The 20,648-nt window shown below is 45.8% G+C and overlaps 1 protein-coding gene across 1 annotated transcript in view; it reads right to left on the bottom strand.

The window, feature by feature from the left end:
• The window catches only part of RHBDL2 (rhomboid like 2), a 57,665-nt gene extending 42,581 nt beyond the window's left edge, over positions 1 to 15,084 (bottom strand). The window contains exon 1 of the mRNA XM_040231669.1: positions 14,840 to 15,084. The gene's annotated coding sequence lies outside the window, so the exon portion shown is untranslated. The remainder of the gene's footprint in view (positions 1 to 14,839) is intronic.
• Positions 15,085 to 20,648: the final 5,564 nt, after the last annotated feature.

Genomic DNA, 20,648 nt, shown 5'->3' with positions numbered 1-20,648 from the left:
CCATGGGATTCTCCAGGCAAGAATACTGGAGTGGGTTGCCACTCCCTTCTCCAGGGGATCTTCCCAACCCAGGGATCGAACCCGGGTCTCCTGCATTGCAGGCAGATTCTTTACTGTCTGAGCCACCAGGGAAGACCTTCTTCCTTGGTACATGGTACTGACGTCTAGGTCTACCTACTGTAGTAGATTCTAGAAATAGATGAACATGTTGGTAGAGATGGTGGCATTTTGGTTTGATCTCTCTTCTCAAACACTGTCACGCTTTGACTTCCGTACCCGTCTGTGTGCCTGTTGCATGAATATTGAGGCCTCTCTCTGGTTCATCTCCACAGGGGCTGCTTCTCATCTGACATTCCCTGTCCCTCCCACCCTTGTTTACCTTCTGCTCCCACAGCTGAATTTCTGAGCACAATTCACCACCATGGAAACACTACTGACCAGATTGGCAACAATGAAAAACAGTGATCCATACTTATGAGGCTATATGGAAATGGGTGCCATTTATGAGGTATAATTGATGCAGGCTTTTCACAAGGCATTTGGGTAGTTTCTATAAAATATGAAACTCATATACCTTTCAACAGACTTATTCTACTTCTAGAAATGTATTTGAGCAAGTACTCAAGGCTATCGTTCAAAGATGTTCAGAGCAGAACTATTTAGAGTAGTGAAAAATTACAAAGAACCTTAAAGTATGTTAATCAGGTTATTGTATTTTCTGATAGTTCTCCTTCCTCATACTGTGCTGAAATCTGCTCACCAGCACTTCCTGGGTCAAAGGTTCCCCTCCCCAGGGCCTCACAAAGCAAGTATAAGCTAGGGTCATGTCATTAATCATGAGGGTGTAGCCTATATAGGCTATGAGTTCTATAAGTCAAAGTTGGGATAGATAATCTGAATTTCCTGGATTACCAGAATTTTCAGAGGCTCAGTCCATAGCACAAGATCTCAGAACAAGTCAGCAATGGTTACAACACATTATAGTCTCAGAAATATAAAAACATCTACAGCTATCAAATTATTTACTTGGTCCTTCTCATCACAATGTTACTCATGGAGTGAACTGTTTACTACACTGACTACTTCCTTATTCATTAAGCAAAGATGATGCAGGTTTCTTAAGCTTTCTTGAATGTAGACTTGATATTATGCCTCAGCTCCTACCTTTTATCTGCAGTAAGTGGCTGTCAACTCTTTGTTGAAATCACACACACACGAACACACACACACATTCAGATCAAAACTGGGTGGAACTGCTGTGAAATGTTCTCATCCTACACTTAGAGAACAACTGGGGTAGATTATTAAAAAGAATACTGGAAAAGTGGAAAAGACTCAGAGCCTTCTGGTTAAAAATGGAGATGTTTCCCTGCAAACAAGAACTGAAGACCTTCCCTTCAAGTTAGCAATTATTCTCAAGAAGAGGAAAAATGGAAAGAACTTTTCTACTTCCTGACCTTACCTGGTGTAAGCATTGCTCAAGTTATGAATCATGGAGCCAGTGTGCTGGCCAAGGATTGGAAAGGGGAGGGCTCTGCTCATTTACCCAGAATAGTGATCTGCCTTTAAAATATATATATCTGTAGAAAAAGAGATTTCCATAAGAAGATTTACATAGGAGACTCTAGACATTGGCAAGGGATTTTTCTGAAGACCGCTTGTGAAGTGAAAGTTGCTCGGTCATGTCCAACTCTTTGTGACCCCATGGACAATACAGTCCATGGAACTCTCCAGACCTGAATACTAGAGTGAGTATTCTTTCCCTTCTCCAGGGGCTCGAACCCAGGTCTCCTGCACTGCAGGCAGATTCTTTACCAGCTGAGCCACAAGGGAAGCCCAAGAATACTGGAGTGAGTAGCCTGTCCCCTCTCCAGTGGATCTTCCCAACCCAGAAATTGAACTGGAGTCTCCTGCATTGCACGCGGATTCTTTACCAACTGAGCTATCAGGGAAGCCCAAAGACCTCTTAGGTGCCCTTATTCACTATTGAGAATACTGATAGGGACAGAGTAAAGAGACAAAGTTGGTAATTAAATAGTTAATCCCACTAGGGGATTATAAATCAAGAAAAAAGTATGGGACCCTTGTAAGTTAATGATCACTCAAGAAAGCAGGTTTGCTTAACCACAAAACCAAGCAGGGCTGCTTAGCAACAAAACCACACAACAGAAGCATGAGACATGCCCCTAGACAGTAAAACCACGGTGGCATGAGATCCACATCCTGCCCAGTGAGCCTGGTAAGTTAGTGACCCCAAGGACATGCTCTCTGCACACACGAAAAACAACAATTTATGGAAAGGTAACATTTCAAAGTGCAAGATCTAAGATAATTCTTCCATAGTGTCATGACAGTCATAGTGACGTCGTAGTGTCTTGACCATGTAGGGACCAAAAAAACTCCCCCACCTGACAGAGAGGAGGTGCTGACGGTGGAACCATGACATCTACTCCAGAATGAGGAAGAAAGTGGTTTTCTCCCTTTCTGACTTCTCCTTTGATTATAAAACTGTAGCCCACTAAGTTCTTGGGGTGGGGCACCTTCTCGCCTGCCCACTTATAAGCCTCACAAGCACCCTGTTCTAATAAATTACTTCTTACCTATCACTTTGCCTCTCACTGAATTCTTTGTTCAGTGAGACAGAAAGGACTGGAGCTCCTTGGAGTCCCTCAAAATGCCATGTAGCATTTTCAATATCACATAGTGTTTCTCAAAATTATGTTATAAATTAAGTCCCAAAAATTTAAGTTAAGGTCTTCTGTAACTGAGCAGAACCGTACGGGGCCTTCCCAGGACAGACCTCTCTGCCACATCCTCTGCTTCAGCTCCTCTCTAAAGCACCTAGATAACAGTATCTGATGCACATTTCCTGAGTTGTTTTGCAGATACTAAAAACCCCACCAAATGAAAGACGTTAACTACCTGCTGACCATGAGCAGAGCCCCCAGGCCTACTGAACCTAAGGGTTGATAACGTTAACCCTGTGACTCCACCCTGTTACCTCCTCAGAGAACTGTGTGCCAGCTGATCACATACCCTGGGTCGCCCCTTTCTCGTCTTGCCTTTTAAAACTGCTTGTGGAAACCCATCAGGGAGTTCAGGTGTTTTGAGAACTAGCCACCCTGGACTCCTGGCTTGATGCCCTGCAATAAACACAACACTTTCCTTCACCACAACCCAGTGTCAGCAGACTGGCTTTCGTGCATGGATGAGGGGACCCAAGTTTGGTTCTGTGACACTTCCACTGTATTCTTTTGATAATGCTTATGTAATGGTCATTTGTTAATTTTCTCAGCCAATTACTCATTTCACAAATCTGGGTGGGCAGCAAGGACCACTTCCCAGTACAAAAGCTAAAAATGTCCAGTACTCACTTTTCCAGGTTCTTAGGCTCAGGTATGTGACCTGGGCTTGAGCAGTCAGCTGCATTTGCTTAGAATTTGGAGGACTGGAGCTGCGGATGGGGAAGATTCTTTACATGGTGCACTTTAAAGCAATGGCAGCAGTGTCTCGTGTCCATCCAGCTGTGCCACTGGAGTCAGTGTGGCACCCACCATCCGATGCCCACTGTGTCTTTCATGCAGGTTGAAGCAATGAGCATGCAGCAGTGACAATGTGGCTCTTTTTGCCTACCTGGCTCTGTACCTCTAACTGCCTCGTCTCCCTTTGTTTCTGCTTATGTCCTTCCAGTGATCTTGTAATCTACCATGACATTGTGATATATTAATAAATATATATATTTGGTCTTCCTCCCCAGACTTCCCTGGTGGCTCAGACGGTAAAGTGTCCGTCTACAATGCGGTAGACCTGGGTTTGATCCCTGGGTTGGGAAGATCCACTGGAGAAGGAAATGGCAATCCACTCCAGGACTATTGCCTGGAAAATCCCATGGATAGAGAAGCCTGGTAGTCTATGGGGTCGCAAAGAGTCAGACACTACTGAGCGACTTTACTTTCTTACTGCCTGGTCTCCCTTTGTTTCTGCTTATTTCCTTCCAGTGATCTTGTAATCTACCATGACATTGTGATATATTAAGAAATATATACATTTGGTCTTCCTCCCCAGCTCCCAGCACTGAGCTCCTAATACCCCTGAAATTTCCTGAGTGATAAGTGTGAGAGGAGTATCTTTTGCTATTCTTAATAAGCCTCTTTCAACTGTACCTGAGTTTATGCAAATGAAGTTATTCTTAGAGGATGGGGACTGGTCACCAGAGGAAACAACCATGTGATTAGAGGGTTGAGACTTTCACTCCCCCACCTCTGGGATGGGAAGAAGTGCTCGAAACTGAGTTTAGTCATCGGTGGTCAATAATTTAATCCATCATCCCTATGTAATTGAATCTCCATACAAATCCTAAACAAATGGGTTTGAAGAGCTTCCAGGTTAGGTGAACAGTTCAAGGTCCTGGGAGGGTGATGCATTTACAGAAGGTGTGGGAGCTCTACGTCCCTTCCCACATCTCTTCCATTTGGCTGCTCCTGAGTTGTAGTCTTTATAATAAACTGATAATAGCAGGCAAGGTCCTGTCCTGAGTTCAGTGAGCTGCTCTAGCAAATTATGGAACCCAAGGAGGGAGGTGACAGAAACGCTGAAATTATAGCCATTTGGTCAAAAGCCCTGGAAGCCTAGGCTTGCAACTGCATCTGAAATCGGGAGCAGCTTTGTGGAACTGAGCCCTTAATCTGTAGGGTAGTCAGTATCAGAATTGCTTGACATGGAAAACCCACACATTTGGTGTCAGAAGTGTGAGTACTATTAGAGGTCCACTCTATCTCACAATCTCTGTGATCTTCCAACAGGAGGCTGACACAGTTTTGTTGCTGTATTCCACAAGCCCAGAAAGTTCCTGATGCATCAAAGGTGTTCAGAAAATACTTGTATCTGAGTAAAAGGTAAACAAACTCTCTGCAACTTTGATGTATTAGTAAATCTACAATTGTTCCAAAATACAGTTTATTTAAAAGAATACTGGAAGGAGGGAGAGAGGAATTCCGTGTACACCATATTAACTAAGAGTTTTGGGTTACTTCTCTTAAACTGAGAAGCACTTCCCCTCATCCTTTTCCTCCGCACACCCACCCACCCCCATTGTCATCATTCTGCCATCACTGAGCCTTCTTCGAGACCTGCAGAGCTACCATGCTGCATTGGTTACCAAAGGGACTGTTACCTGTCTTCAGGGAGCACTATTCCTTGTGCTTGGCACTGTGAAGACTCGAGTTCTACTCCCCTCAATATCTTACAGAATTATTGTAAGAATCTAATGAAGTTCTAAGAGTTGCCATAATGGTGAGCACTTAGTGTGTGCCCGGTTCTATGCCAAACACTTTAAGAGCGCGCTCTCCTTTGCTGCTTACAACAGTCTTGTAAGTTGGGATAATAACGTCCCTAGTTTGTGGATAAGGTAACTCGGGCTTCCCGAGCACCTTGCTCAGGGTCATAGAGCTGGTGAGAAGGTGGAGCAGGAGACGAAGGTGTCTGACTCCAAAGGCCCCGTGTGTGCCTCTGCCTTGTGACTCCCATGTAACAAGTGTGCAAGAAGTGTGCATAGTTCTGAGTATTTTCATCCCATCCTTCCCTCTTTCCTCCTCCCACTTCCTCCTCCAGCTCTCCGATCAGATCCCGACTAGACTCTGAGAGTTCCCAGATGGGAGCTGTAGAAGAACTGGCAAGCGGGGCTGGGAACACCCACCACTCCCATTACTGCTGCAAGGAGTCAAGATGGAGAAAGACGTCCAGGAAAGAAAAAGGATGTGATTCTCTGAGAACCCGAGGACTAAGTCAGGCTCACCTTCCCTTCTTCACCTCACCCAGGAGAGCACTGCCAAGGCCACCAACCTTAGGACAACTCCTCTTTGGCAGAAGAGGCTTTCGATCACTAAGCTGTGCTGCTTTCCCAGCTGCATGCGAACAAGTAGGTTTCAGACATCTGAATTGTTTTTTTAAACAGCTGGCCCCACCCATTCATTGGTACCAGGCGGGCCCTTGCAGAGGCTGAGTCCAGCCTTGATGTGGCTGGGGTGTCCAGAAGGCTGGGCAACAGACTATGCTGGGTGTACCCAATTGCTGCCCAGCTGGGCCTGGTGGGGAGGCTTTGGGTGGTGTTGCTAGGCAACCTGGGTAATTGGAGAGGCCACGGATTGGGCTTCTGGGCCACAGAGACGAACAGCCTCCTTCATCACACTGCAGACCATCATTATGCCTCATTCCAGAGTCCTGCAGCAATCTCTCTGTGGTTATAGCCTGAAAGAGGGCTTTTTTAGCTACAGAAATTAAGAACCAGCCTTTCCAATTTTTGGGTTTGTGGTTGTGGTTGTTTTCTTTTCGCTACATCTCCAAGAATACACTTGAAATAAATAGGCAAAAGATTTTAAAACAAAACAGAAAGTACCTTTACAAATCCCCTTTTCCAAAAGTGTTCCTTATTCCTGAAGCAAACAAAGCACACTTGCCCTCAATTGTGAGGGCACCTAAGGTAAGGATGCTCTTCTTCCTGAGGTCTCTGCATGCCCACTATGTGTTAAAAGATTCTTTTTTGGAATCCCACAACTGGGGCTGTGGTTCAAGGTGGGGGGACCAAGACTCTGGTCATGTACAAGACCTCTCAGTGGAATAATTTCTTTGTGTCTCTCCCATTCAAAGACTATCATGACTGCCCCTTCCCAACCCACAGAACCACTTTCACTTGCGGGGTTTTTAGTTTAGTTTTTTGTTTTTGTTTCATTCGGCCGTGCCTCAAGGCTTGCAGAATCCTAGTTGCCTGAATGCGGATCGAACTTAGGCCCACAGCAGTAAAAGTACTGAGTCCTAACTACCGGACCATCAGGGAATCCCCATCACTTGTGGTATTTTGATGAATCCCCCTAGCTGCCCTGTGAAGAAGACACCATTTTTATTCCCATTTTACAGATGAACAACAAAGGCAAAAAGAGGTACCTGTGATTGCACATCAAAAGCAAAGCCAGAGCACTGTCCCATTCTTGAGGCTAGATCCTGAGCCACTCCACTATTAATATACACACTGCCTCCCCACAGAGCTATTTAAGCACTCTATTATAACATTTTTGTTTTCTATTATAATAAATAATAGTAACAATAATATATACTGTAAAGACCAAAGCTTTATGTTGTATCTCATACTGTCCTCAACACATTTTCCTTGTTGATTGTGATCAGACTTTCAAAGCTGCCTCATGTACACTAAGAAATAGAATATGGAAGAAGTCCCAAAGACAGACACACTATTTAACTAATGACCTAGCCCGCCAGAGCACAGAGCTAAAGGAAAACTCCCAGATGGTGCCAGTGATAAAGAACTCGCCTGCCAACGCAGGAGACATAAGAGACACAAGTTTGATCCCTGGGTTGGGAAGATCCCCTGGAGGAGGAAACGGCAACCCACTCCAGTACTCTTGCCTGGAGAATGCCATGGACAGAGAAGCCTGGCGGGCTACAGTTCATGGGGTCACATAGAGTCAGACACGACTGAAGTGACTTAGCATGCAACGTAATGACCTAGCCCACCAGAGCACAGGGCTGAAAGAAAACTCCCAGCCTCCTTAATTCAAGGAGTTGGCTCTGCTTGATAACATGATGATATTATTTCAGTCTCTTCAGTAAGGAGGCAGAATCACTGCGCTCAGTAGGTATTTGTAGGTATTCTTCAAAAAGGCTTTCACTGCCTCATCTTCAGTGTTTCTTAAATAATGGTCCATTGATGATAACCAACTGTGCTGCTTTGCACGGGACTAGGGATATGTGATTCAGGGTGCTAAAATTAGGACAGTCCTGGGCACACCAAGGACAGCTGGCCACCCTGACATAAACCAGCTACAGAATCATCTGAAAAAGTCAAGTGGAGATGGCTGGTTTTAATCCTAGGGCAGTGGTTCTTAACCCTGGCTACACATCAGAATTGTCTGAGGAGATTGTAAAGCAGTGTAAATGTCTGAGCTCACCCCTGATCAGTTGAACTAAGGCCTCTGGAGCTAGGGCCTGGGCATTGGGATTTTTTGATGTGCAGCTAAGATTGAAACCCCCTCCCCTAGAAATGTGGATTCTGGGCTGGGGTCTTGCCCAGGAACCTGCCTGTCTTTGTAACAGCTCCCCAGGGGATTCTCATGTACACTATGATTTGATAACCAATGAATTCTTACGTGATGTGTGAATTTATTGGACAACATACCCTGAATGCCTTGTATATGCTATACACTGGAAACACACAAAAAAGCAAAAACAAAACCACTTCCTATTCCCCAGGCCCATTCCCCAGTGGAGAACAAAGACCTATAAATTGTTCCAACACAGTATACAGTAGTCTCCCCTTATCCACAGCAATACATTCCAAGTCCGCGGGGTATATCTGAACATGTGGGTAGAACCAAATTTTATCTATACAATGGTTTTTCCTATACACATACCTATGGTAAAGTTTAATTTATAAATTAAACATTAACAACAATAACTAATAATAAAATAGAATTAAAACGATATTCTGTAATAAAAGTTGTATGAATGTTGTCATCTTTCTCTCTCTTTCCAAATCTTATTGTACAAAGTTAAAGCTGTTTCCATCTTAACTAAGCACTTATCATACACTGTAGCTGTAACTTTTGTAGTTTGAGGTGAGATAGCAAGCCTAGCATGCATTTTTTTTTCCTTCTTCACAATTTCATAGGTAGATGATTCATTTTTATCTTAGCAGCCTCAGAATGCAATTTTCTTACCATTTTTTGTTGTTGTTGTTGGTCACACCATGTGACTTGTGGAATCTTAGTTCCCTGACCAGGACTCGAACTTGTGCCCCCTACAGTGGAAACAGAGTCCTCACCATTGAACCACCAGGGAAGTTCCCTTTTTTCTTTCCTTATTAAGTCAAGAAGTTTCACCTTTTCACTTAAAGGAAGCACTTTACAGCTTATCTGCGGCATTTCCAAATTGCCAGCATTATTACCTTTGTGTTTTGGGGCCATTAGAAAGTAAAATAAGGGCGACTTTGGCATACCTCAACTGCTAACCAAGACTGCAGCTAGATGCCTGGGCAGGATACACTAGACAAAGAAATGATTCATATCCTGGGCCAGATGGAGCAGGACAGCTTGAGATTTCATCAAGCTACTCAGAAGAGTGCACAATTCAAAATTTATGAATTGTTCATTTCTGGAATTTTCCACTTCAAGGTTGACTTCAGGTAACTGAAACCGGGGAAAGTAAAACCTCAGGTAAGAAGAGGGCGCTACTGAACTGTGGTTTAGATTTTAAAGTGAGCCAGTCTCATCAGGGCAGTTGTGGTTATTCAGTTTCCAGCAGCCCAGTGTGGTAGATTAAAGACGGAGCATATTACTTGCTGTTTCTCCACTAAAAGGTGGTTTTGTTTCCCCACTTTGAATCTGGGCCAGACCTGTGACTAGTTTTGACTGATAACATGAGGCAGAGGTAGTGCCAGATACCTCCAAGGCCAGGCCTGCCGAGATCTGCAGCCCTACTTCTGTTCCTCTTGGAATGTTCCCTCTTCGAGATCTGACATCATATAAGGAGAATGACCTCCACTGAGGCCACCATCCCATGAGGAAGTCCAAGCTACTCACAAGGAGAGAGAGACCACAGAGAAGAGCACCAAAGTACCAGACCTATGAGTGAAGCCTTCTTGGAGCCCAGTTCATCCACCAGCTGAATAGCGCCAAGGGAATGATCTCAGCAGACACCACGTGCAGCAGAACTGCTCACTGTAACCCAAATTCCGGACCCACAGACTCATGACAAAATAAATGGCTGTTGTTGGAAGCTACTATGCTTTATAGTGATTTGTTGTATAGCAATAGTTACCAGCACCCCTCATCAGAACCAGAGGACGACATGACATTCCATACCATTCTGCCTTCCCTTTAACACCATTCATCTTCACAACCCCTCAGCACAGTAGACAGCAGCTGTCTCACCTGAAAGAGCCTCTCAGTTAATCTCCATCTCTGTTTCCATTCCTGCCCCACTTCCAAAACAAAACACAATCAACTGTCTGCTTAAAAATCCTTCAGTGGGGGGCTTTCCTGGTGGTCCAGTGGTTGGGAGTCCACTTTGCAATGCAGGGAACACTATTCAATCCTTGGTCTGGGAGCATCTCATATGCCCTGGAGCAACTGGGCCTAGGCGTCACAACTACTGAAGCCCACGTTCTAGAGTCCATGCTCTGCAACAAGAGAAGCCACCTCAATGAGAAGTCCTCACAAAGCAACTGGAGAGTAGCCCCTGCTCACTGCAACTAAAGAAAGCCCATGCACAGCAACAAAGACCCAGCACAGCCAATATACATGAATAAACAAAACCCTTCAGTGTTTCCCATTGTCTTCAAGGTAAATACAGGGTCCTTGGCATGGCTGATAAATTCTGCACCACCTAGCTCCAGCCTTCTTTTAACCTTCTACTACTCTCCCAGCATCTCTGTGCTGCAACCACAGGGGCTTCTTTCTGTCTCAAGCACACACCAAGCTCTCTCCTGTCTCACGGTCTTTGCACTTGCTGTTCCCTCTACCTAACCCTTTCTCCTCCCCACCCCCCACCCCCCAAACCCCAGCACATACACTCAAGGCTAGCTCTTTTTCTGGCCTCTCTGTAGTGGCAGCCCAACCTCTGCCCACCCCATATACTCTATCACATCCCACTTCTAACTCACTTTCAGCACTTACCTATCCAAAAACACCTGGTTTGGGAATTTCCCTGGTGGTCTAGTGGTTAATAATCTACCTTCCAATGCAGGGTACATGGGTTCAATCCCTGGTCAGGGAACTAAGGTTCCACATTGGTTGGGTGGTTGGTTTAGTCGCTAAATTGTGTCCGACTCTTGCAACCCCATGGACTGTAGCCCACCAGGCTCCTCTGTCTGTGGGATTTTCCAGGCAAGAATACTAGAGTGGACTGCCATTTCCTTCTCCAGGGGATCTTCCCGACCCAGGAATGGAACCCGGGTCTACTGCATTGCAGGCAGATTCTTTACTGACTGGGCTATGAAGGAAGATTCCACATGCCACGGGGCAACTAAGCCTGTATGCCACAACTACAGAGCCTACACACTGCAGCTACTGAGCCGGAGCTCTGGAGCCCAGGTGCTGCAACAAATTGAAGCTCACATGCCACAATCAATATCGATCCCGCATGCCACGAAGAAGATCTCCGGTATGACAACTAAGACTCTATGTTGCTGCTGTTGTTGTTGTTTTCAATTGCTAAGTTGTGTCCGGCTCTTTGCAACCCCATGGACTGGAGCATGCAATCCAGGCTTCCCTGTCCTTCACTATTTCCTGGCGTTTGCTCAAATTCATGTACGTTGAGTTGGTAATGCTATCTAACCATCTCATCCTCTGCCACTCTCTTCTCCTTTCACTGCCTAAGATTCGATGCAGTCAAATAAATATGTAAAAATAAAAATCTGGTTTGTTTATCTGTTGTCTGTCTCTTTCTACTAGAATATAAAGTAGGAAATTTTCTTTTTTATCCTATCTGATGGTGCTTACTGTTTGCTGAATAAACCACTAAGTGAGTAGAAGAAGGAAAAAGGAGAAAATTTGGAAAGAACACTGAATTACTACACTCAGAAAACCCTGGTTCTTGCTCCAATTCTGCCCCCTGCTTATCTCCAGACAAGCCTCTTCACCTCACCTGATCAGTCCCCACTATGATGTCCCTGGACAATGATGTGTGTGCCATACACCTGTAGTGTTCACATTTGTTGCTCATGAAGCCGTATAAGAATTTCGGACAAGCTATGTTACTCTCATACATTTTTAAGTCAACAATAAATTATTTCTCACAAATTAAAATCAGTTGCAAGATAGAACTTTCTAGCATAGTCTTTATTAGAGACATGCTTTAGATACATCTTCCTCTAAACCTTGGAGCTACAGATTTAGCTTGCTCAGTTTATGGAAAATGTCTGCCATATAATCCAACTGTCAAAACCAGTCCTCACTGTCAAATCGATCAGCCAAACCAGAATAATCTTCTGTCTGTAAGAGAATCCGCCTTCATTCTTTTCTTCCTTGTTACCTCTAATTAATTTTTTATTGAGGTATAGTTGATTTGTGATACTATGTTAGTTTCAGGTGTACAACATAGTAATTCAAAATTTTTATAGGTTGTACTCCATTTAAAGCTGTTATAAAATATCGGCTATATTCCTTGGGCTATATAATATACCTTGTAGCTTATTTATTTTACACATAGTAGCCTGAACCTCTCGGTCTCCAACTCCTATCTTGCCCCATCCCTTTCTCTCTCCCCACTGGTAACCACTAGTTTTGGTCTTACTGAGCACCTAGCAATTCTAGTTCCCACCCTCCAGTAGGCCTTTTCATGAGCATCTCTCTCTGTTAGAACATCTTCCCTCCCCAGTTTGTTCTCTTGGCCAAGTCCTAACACCCCTCTAAGACTCTGTCCTAACATTTCCTCTGCAAAGCCTTATTAAGCCTCTACTATGACTCTGATGCTGGGAGGGATTGGGGGCAGGAGGAGAAGGGGGCGACAGAGGATGAGATGGCTGGATGGCATCACCGACTCAATGGACGTGAATCTGAGTGAACTCTGGGAGTTGGTGATGGACAGGGAGGCCTGGCGTGCTGCGATTCATGGGGTTGCAAAGAGTCGGACTCGACTGAGCGACTAAACTGAACTGAATTGAACTGATGCACCTGTCATTGTGCTAAGCAAGGGATACAGTAAGGAATAAAGCAGACATGGAAGAATTAAATGCCCTTAGAGTACCATTGTCTTCTTTGTATTATCACTGTCTCCTGCACAAGGCTGTGAAAGCCCTGAAGATAGAACTTGTTTTATTCATCTTTTAAAGTTATTTATTTATCTAGGTTGGGCTGTGCTGGGTCTTCGTTGCTGCATGGGCTATTCTCTAATTGTGCTGTGCAGGCTTCTCAGTGTGATGGCTTCTCTTGTTGTAAAGCATGGGATTTAGGGCGAGTGGGCTTCAGTAGTTGCAGCCCCCGGGCTCTAGAGCACAGGCTCAATAATTGTGCCGAATGGACCTAGTTGCTCCACAGCATGTGGGATCTTCCCAGATCAGAGAATCAAACCCGTGTATCCTGCATGGGCAGGCGTATTCTTTACCACTGAGTCGCCAGGGAAGACCTATTTTATTCATCTTTGAATCCCTATTATGGAACCCACAGAACGAATCAGATTATGTTTGTTGAATTAACAAAAGATTCCTCGAACATTTCTGTATCAGGGACATACAGGATGCTCACTGTAAGCTGGGAACATAACATAGGGCCAACAGAGCACATGACTGAATGAATGAAGTATGAATGAGTGACAATGAATGAATCAGGGGAAGACTGTGCTCTTTCCCACTTGGATGAAGCAGCCCAGAGCAGGAGATGTACTGATGTACGGCAAGTGAGAAGCCAGTGTCTAGGAAGCTCGGGGAAGGCTGATGGCCTTTTGTTCTTTCTGATACACAGAAATTTGAAGGACAATAAGGATTTGAACAAAGTGTGGAATCCAGAGTCTGACCTAGATATGAATTCTGGATCCACTACTTATTATTAGCCATGTGACCTTAGGCAAATCCCTGTGTTTGTATCTTCATGGTCTCAACTATAAAATGGGGCTGAGGATAATACAATAGGGTTACGATTAAATGAGATTACGCATTTAAAAGGCTGTAACCTGAGACCAGGCGGAGTTGGTGGTAGGAACTGACAGTTCCCATCACTGACTATGCAAATTCAGAAACACAGCGGAAGAGCCTTCCTTTCCTTCCAGCTCGAGGGCCCAGCCCTGATTGCTGTTCTAACCTCAAACGGCAGGAGGCGCTTTTCCTTTTCAGCCCCTCCCTTCACCACCTGCCCCTTCACTCCCAGCTCAGTGTTTACAGGTCAGCCCAAGTGCCTTCTGGGCCAAGGGCGTCTGCTACATCTTTACGAGACAGAGAGGGGAGGGCGGCAGTTAGGGCAGGGCATGGCAGGAAGCGGGCCAAAGAAGCACAGGTGTTTCTGGAGCCGGCCTTGCTGTGTGCCCGGCACTGGGCTTGGTGTTTAATATGTATCCTCTCATGTCCATGGAGTCCCAACAACAGAACGTCTCATGTCCTCTTCATAACAATACTATTTAGAGATAAGGAAACTGACCTTCAGGAAGAGGTGGGATATCAATCCAAATGCCTCTCTAAGACTCCAAAATGCTTCCACTCTGCCACGCTGGCCACCTGCTTACAGATGATCACCATACATTTGTGAAATAAATTTCAGTTCTCTTATTCCCAGAAAGAGCGAAACTGTGTGCCCCACCCCATCCCCCCACCCCCCGCGGAGAATCATGAATAAAGAATAAAAAGTAACATATTAAGGACTGGACAGAATCCTTCAGACACCCATACCAGGAAGGAGGAAACAACCTCGGAGACCTGCTGGGCAGGAAGCAGCCAGAGACTGTCCGGCCCTGGCTGTGGTCTCCTGGGGCAGAGGTCTAGAGAGGACTAGGATCTGGCTCAGTTGGAGGGAGGAGAGAACTGTGGGACTGGAGCTGGGGACAGGTTACTGAGGAGATGCAGGGAGAGAAGACTGACCAGGGCCCAGAGGGGCAATGGCATTACCTGGTCCTCCCCACCATCGGGGATAGGGGTGAGTCAGAGACAGCCCCCTGACTCCTGGCCCAACCTGCTGCCAACTTTTAAAATGAAAGTAGCAGGAGCGGACACTCCTGAAGCCTCCTCGGGAAGGAGGTTGACAAGGGAGCACTCCTCGGTCGGCCCTGGGCCTCCGGCGCTCCCCGCCCGACAGAGGGACCCGGTCGACGGCTCCCCGCGCCCTCACCAGCGCCCGCAGCTTACCTGGGGGAGGCCAAGGTGCGTCCCAGGCAGGACAGGCCAAGGGGCTGCCTCAGCTATCCTGGACTTCCCGCCCTGCCACACACTCCGAGGTCGCTCCTCAAATTAAAATCCTCCGCACAGGTTCCCGCTCGCCCAGCCCCAGGGGAGGGAGCCCGAGGAAATTCCCTCCCAGCCCTGAGAGGGCCTGGGCCGGGCCAGCCAGCTCGACAACCTCAGCCCTGGGCTGGCCCTGGATGAATGAGCCCTCGCGCTCCGCCTGTCTGGGTTTGAGCCAGCCAGCCTGTGACCGCCCCTTTGCTCTTTCTCCTTGGCCCTGGCCCTGAACTCCGATCCTCTTCCTAGTCCTACCCTCCCAGGTCTCTTGCTCTGCGTTCTCAGCTCTCGGGAGAAAGACCTCAGCCAGAGAACTCCTTTCTCTTCCCACCTTCTTATTTCCTGATTCCATGTCAAAAAGATGCCGGAGAGCAAGAGAGCTTATTGATGCATCCCAAAGGGGTCCACGCCCCAAGACCCAGAGCAAGACAGAGCCAGATAGAGAATGGATGGAGGCGGGCAGGGGGTCTAAGGGAAAAACAGTCTTCCCTCCTGTGGTTCTTCCTTACTCACATAGGAATACCATCCAACACTTCTGACACAAGATGTGTGGGTTTAACCCACCCCAAACAATTCCTCAAAGCAGCTGGGTGTCCTCCAGTTTAACTCAGTTCTGACACAATCTACCTGAAGTGAATGTCATATCCCCCAGGTGAAGGGCTCAGACTGCTGCCCACTTCAGAAGCCAACTGCAAGAAGTAGGTCCCCAGGCCACCCACAACTTTCGTCCACCTTAGCTACACATCAGAGGTTCCTGTGTCCCCTTCCTGAGATCTAGGGTGAGGTCTGGATGATTACCAAGCACAGGAGTGTCTGTCCTTGTCGAGTTGGGATGCAACACCCTACCCGTAGGTGGATGCGTTTACCAACCTGGAAACTCCCTGAACTCCTAATGTTGGGATTTTACGGAGACCTCCTCACATAGGCGTGATCAATTATTAACTCCATGTCCAGCCCCTCTATCCTATCAGAGTATAGAAAATTTCAATCCTCTAATACTGCCTGGCTTGGTCTTTCTAGTGACCAACTCCCATTCAGGAGCTCACCCAGAGTGACCTCATTAAAACAAAAGATGTTCATTGTGCTCTTATCTGGACTGAGAAGTTTTACAAGTGTTTTAAGAGCCTTGTGTCAGGGACAGTCAAAAACCAAATAATAGAACAAAACTATGCTGGCAGCGCTCTTATCACTTGGGAAATTACAAGACTTTTAGGTGCTCTCTCTAAACCAATAAGAGACCAATATATATATATTTTTCTATCTTGCACAAGGGAACCAAACAGCTGGAAAAAAGATATTTAGGAGTGGTACAGAAATAGCAACTGAAGCCCTAGGAATGGGTGAGGTCACTCAGGGAGAGGAACCAGAGAAAGGAGAAAAGGGAATCTAGGACAGGACCCTGGGAAATACCAAGGGCCATGCAGAGGATGGGGCAGGAGAAAGAGGAAAGGGGGCTTGCTTGGTGGTCCAGTGGCTGACTCCACATTCCCAATGCAGGGAGCCCAGGTTTGATCCCTGGTCAGGGAACTAGATCCCACATACCGCAACTAAGAGTTTGCATGCCGTGACTAAGACCTGGCACAGCCAAATAAATAGATAAATAGGAAATAAAGAAAGAAGAAAGGGCCAGAAGTGAGAGCCAAGGGTTTGAGTCAGTTTGGGCTCCTATAACAACATATTATAGGGACCTGGCAGTGCAATGGTTAAGACTCCACCTTCCAATGAATTGGCTACTTGGTTGGGGAACTGAGGTCCCAAAAGCAACAGGGTGCAGTCAAAAGTTACAAACAAACTACAGACTGGATGGCTTAAACAATGCTCATTTTTCAGTTCTGGATGGCAGGAAGTCCAAAATCAAGGTGCTGGCAGATCAGTGTCCAGAGAGGGCCTTCTTCCTGGTTTAAAGACAGTCACCTTCTCTCCAGGTCCTCACCTGGTGGAAAGCAGAGAGAAGCAAGCTCTCTGGCATCTCTTTACAGAAGGGCTCTCATCTCATCATGAGGGCTCCACCCTCCTAATTACCCCCAGAAGCTCCATGTCCAACACCATCACATGGGGGCTTGGGGCTTCAACACATGAACTGGCTGGAGAGGGAACACAACCCCACTTATAGGGATTGAGCAGAAAGGCCAGAAAAACAGATGCAAATTAGAGCGGATAGAGCAAGTAGGCTGAAGTGGGAAGGGGTTGCCCTGGGAGACGCCCCAAAGCACTAAAGATGAATAGTTGAGCCTTTCCTCAGGAGCTTAAGGGAGTAGCACCCCACTCCTATTTCCTAACTAAAGTAGGGGGCACGGTCACCTGTTAGGAGTTAGAGGGATAAAGGTTGGATGGAAGATTGCAAGGAATTGTCAAATGTTTGAAAAACACTGTTGCGATGAGAGAAACTTGACCCAAGTAATGTAGAGGCTCACAGAGGAGTATGGAGAGTCTAATCAGAACCACACACATACGTGGAGACTTCCCTGTGGTCCACTGGTTAAGAATCCTTCTTCCAATGCAGGGGACGTGCGTTTGATCCAGGGTCAGGAAACAAAGATCCCAAGCCTGGGTGCTGTAAATACTGAGCATGTGCACTCTGGAGCCTGCGCCCTTAAAGAAAAAGAACACAGATTAACAAGGAGGCCAGGTTGAGGGGCCCTCAGGGCAGCTCCTGTCCTAAGTGACATGATGGTAAGATCAAATGGGAAATGGATGAGACTCATGGGGAATGCCACCAACACCGTTCAGCTCCCAGATCTAGGGGGAGATTTTCCATAAGATCGGAACTGTCTACAGAGAAAAGGTCCTGCTTTAAGGGACTGTGGGCAGCCATAAAAGTGCAAAGAGCACCTGAGGCCAGCAGTGGCAGTGCTGGGCTGCAGAACTGCACGGGAACAGTGGCTGTGCCAACTCAACTCCAGGATCCAGTTCTCCCCACCAAGTAAAGCAGGGCCCAGGCTGCCAGAGACACCACTGAACAGTCCAGCCTCCAACCAACCTCCCTTGTTCTTGTCTCACCCTCAACAAGCTGCTTCCTGACTGTGACGTGGTTTCTCGAGCTATGTGATTTCAGAGAAGGAAGGTGTCTGCCCACAGCCAACACACACATAAGTTAGGGAGCTCTCAGAAATCAAAGCCTGTGTCTAATTTATCTCTAAGTCCCCAGCACTCAGCACTGGGTTCAGCATTCAGTTGGGGTTCAAAACGGTATTTGAAAAACAGACCTGGGGAAGACTGATATGCCTTTAAATACACTTTGTAAATTAATAAATTCTCATTTAGGATTTGTGTATTGGTTGTTGTTGAAACCCCATTCATATGGATCAGTGCCTACAAATCATGTCAGTTCTGAAACATTGACAAGCTCATGTTTCTAAATCTGCAAAATTCAGAGCCTGGCCCTGCATTGTGGTGAATTCACCAAAATCATACTCATTTCCTTTTTTAAATTTTATTTTATTGAAGTATCGTTAATTTACAATTTGTGTTAATTTCTGCTGTACATCAAAGTGATTATATATATATACATATATATATACACACATACATTCTTTTTCATATTCTTTTCCATTATGGTTTATCAGAAGATACTGAATATCCCTGTGTTATACAGTAGGGCCTTCTTTATCCATCCTATATATAATAATTTACATCTGCTAATCCCAAACTCTCAATCCATCCTCCTCCGTTCCCGCCCCCTTGGCAACCACAAGCCTGCTGTCTGTGTCTGTAAGTCTGTTTCTGTTTTGCAAAGAAGTTCATTTGTGTCATACTTTATATAAGTATCTACTTTATATAAGTATATAAGTATCATATATAAGTGATATCATATGGTATTTGTCTATTTCTGACTTACTTCACTTTTAGTATATTAATCTCTAGCTCCATCCACGTTGCTACAAACAACATTATTTCGTTCTTTTTTATGGCTGAGTAGTATTCCATTGTATATAAAGATCATGGCCTTTCAAGATCTGTGAACCAGGCTTCTTCTTTGTAAAGTAACATACCCAGCACCATCCCTCCTCATCCAACCAACATCATGAGATCTAGATCTTTTGCCTGGGAATTCCCAGGCAGCCCAGTGTTTAGGACTGGGTTTTGCTGCTCTGGGAAAGAACACAGTAGGATGGTAGGACTGATTTGGGTTTGGGTGCTATAGGAATGCAAGGACCTCACATCTTTCCAGCTCACCACACCCAGGTCTCCTCATTCATCCCTCAAAGCTTTGGCCGTCATATATGTAATCTGTGCCCAGAATTTGTTTCATTGGTTTTTCAATGTCCTCAGAAAGAGGACATTTGACTCAGGCTGGGCCAATTTGTTTCCTTTTCCTAAACATGGCCAAAGGGGAAGGGAGACTGTACTTTGTCTCTGCTTATAGCTGTAACTAGAAGAGGTAAGCCTGGGAGCTACAGACAGTTCCTTACAAAGAGACGCAGAGTTACCGAATCTCTGCCATGGCGCTCTGAGCTTGCCACACAACTTCTGACACTGCTGGTCACCAAATGTGTGGCCACTAAGCAACTCTCTGTGACCCCAGCTGGGCGTCCTGCAGTCAACTCTGTTCTGACAAGATTGCCCTGAAGAGAGTGTCACATCACACAGATGAAGGGCTCAGACCCATGAGACTGTCCCCACTTCAGATGTCAGTCCCAAAGAGCAGGTTACCCAAGACTTCCAAACAACTTGGTTACAAATCGGAAGTTCCCACATTCCTGTCCTCAGATTTGAACTCGCTACAGTGGATCACAGAACTCGGAAACACATTTACCCGTCTGTTAAAAAATTATATGATAATGGATACAGATGAAGAGGCAGGTGAAGACATACAGGACGAGGTCTGGGAGGGTCCCAAGAGCAGGAGCTTCTGTTTCTATGGAGTTAGGGTGCACACCTTCCCAGTATATGGCTGTATTCACCAACATGAGAGCTCTCAGAAGCCCATGCTATTGGCATTTTACAGATGCTTACTTGTACAGGCGTGATCAATTATTAACTCCCATTTCCAGCCCTTCTACCATCACTAAAGAAGTGAGGGTGGAGGCAGGGCTGAAAATTCCAAGCTTCTAATCATGGCTGGTCTTTTTGGCTGGTTGGTGACCCAACCAGGAGCCCACTCAAAGTTGCCCCATTAAAAAGAAAGATGCTCTTAACTATTAAGAAACTACAAGGGTTTCAGCAGCTGAGCCAGGAACTGGCTGCAGAGATCCATGCATATGTTCTATTTTCTCACACACACCGTGACACCTACCATGATGTAGTTAAAATACCCGAATATGTGTCTTTCTCTTTCACTGCTAAAGAGATTATGAGCTCTTCAAGAACAGTAACCTTCACTATTTCATCTTTGTATCCATCCAATTATGCCCCAAATCTGACACAAAGTAGGAAACAATGAATGCTGAACTTTCAAACTGGGCAACAAAAATGAGGTTCCCACCTTTCTGAGGTGAAGACTCCCTCAGCCACCAGCAGGTGTCAGGACATGTCTCTGTGGCTTCTGACTACCAAGCTCCTTGTCCGATCCATAGTGATTGGTAAAAGTACAGGTGAGTCACTGAAGGTATGCCACCTGAACAACTCTAAGGCCAGGGTGTCAGGCTCTAACAAGAAGTGGTATAATTGAGGCTGCAACAAACTACTCATTGTATTCCCCCAGATTCCCGATAGCATGTTTCCTGAATGCTGAGCTCTTGCCTAAACAGGTTGTGTGTGTGTGTGTGTGTGTGGC

Source organism: Oryx dammah, unplaced genomic scaffold (assembly GCF_014754425.2).
Source record: "Oryx dammah isolate SB20612 unplaced genomic scaffold, SCBI_Odam_1.1 HiC_scaffold_28, whole genome shotgun sequence".
NCBI lineage: Eukaryota > Metazoa > Chordata > Mammalia > Artiodactyla > Bovidae > Oryx > Oryx dammah.
This window is presented reverse-complemented; position numbering and strand designations above follow the sequence as displayed.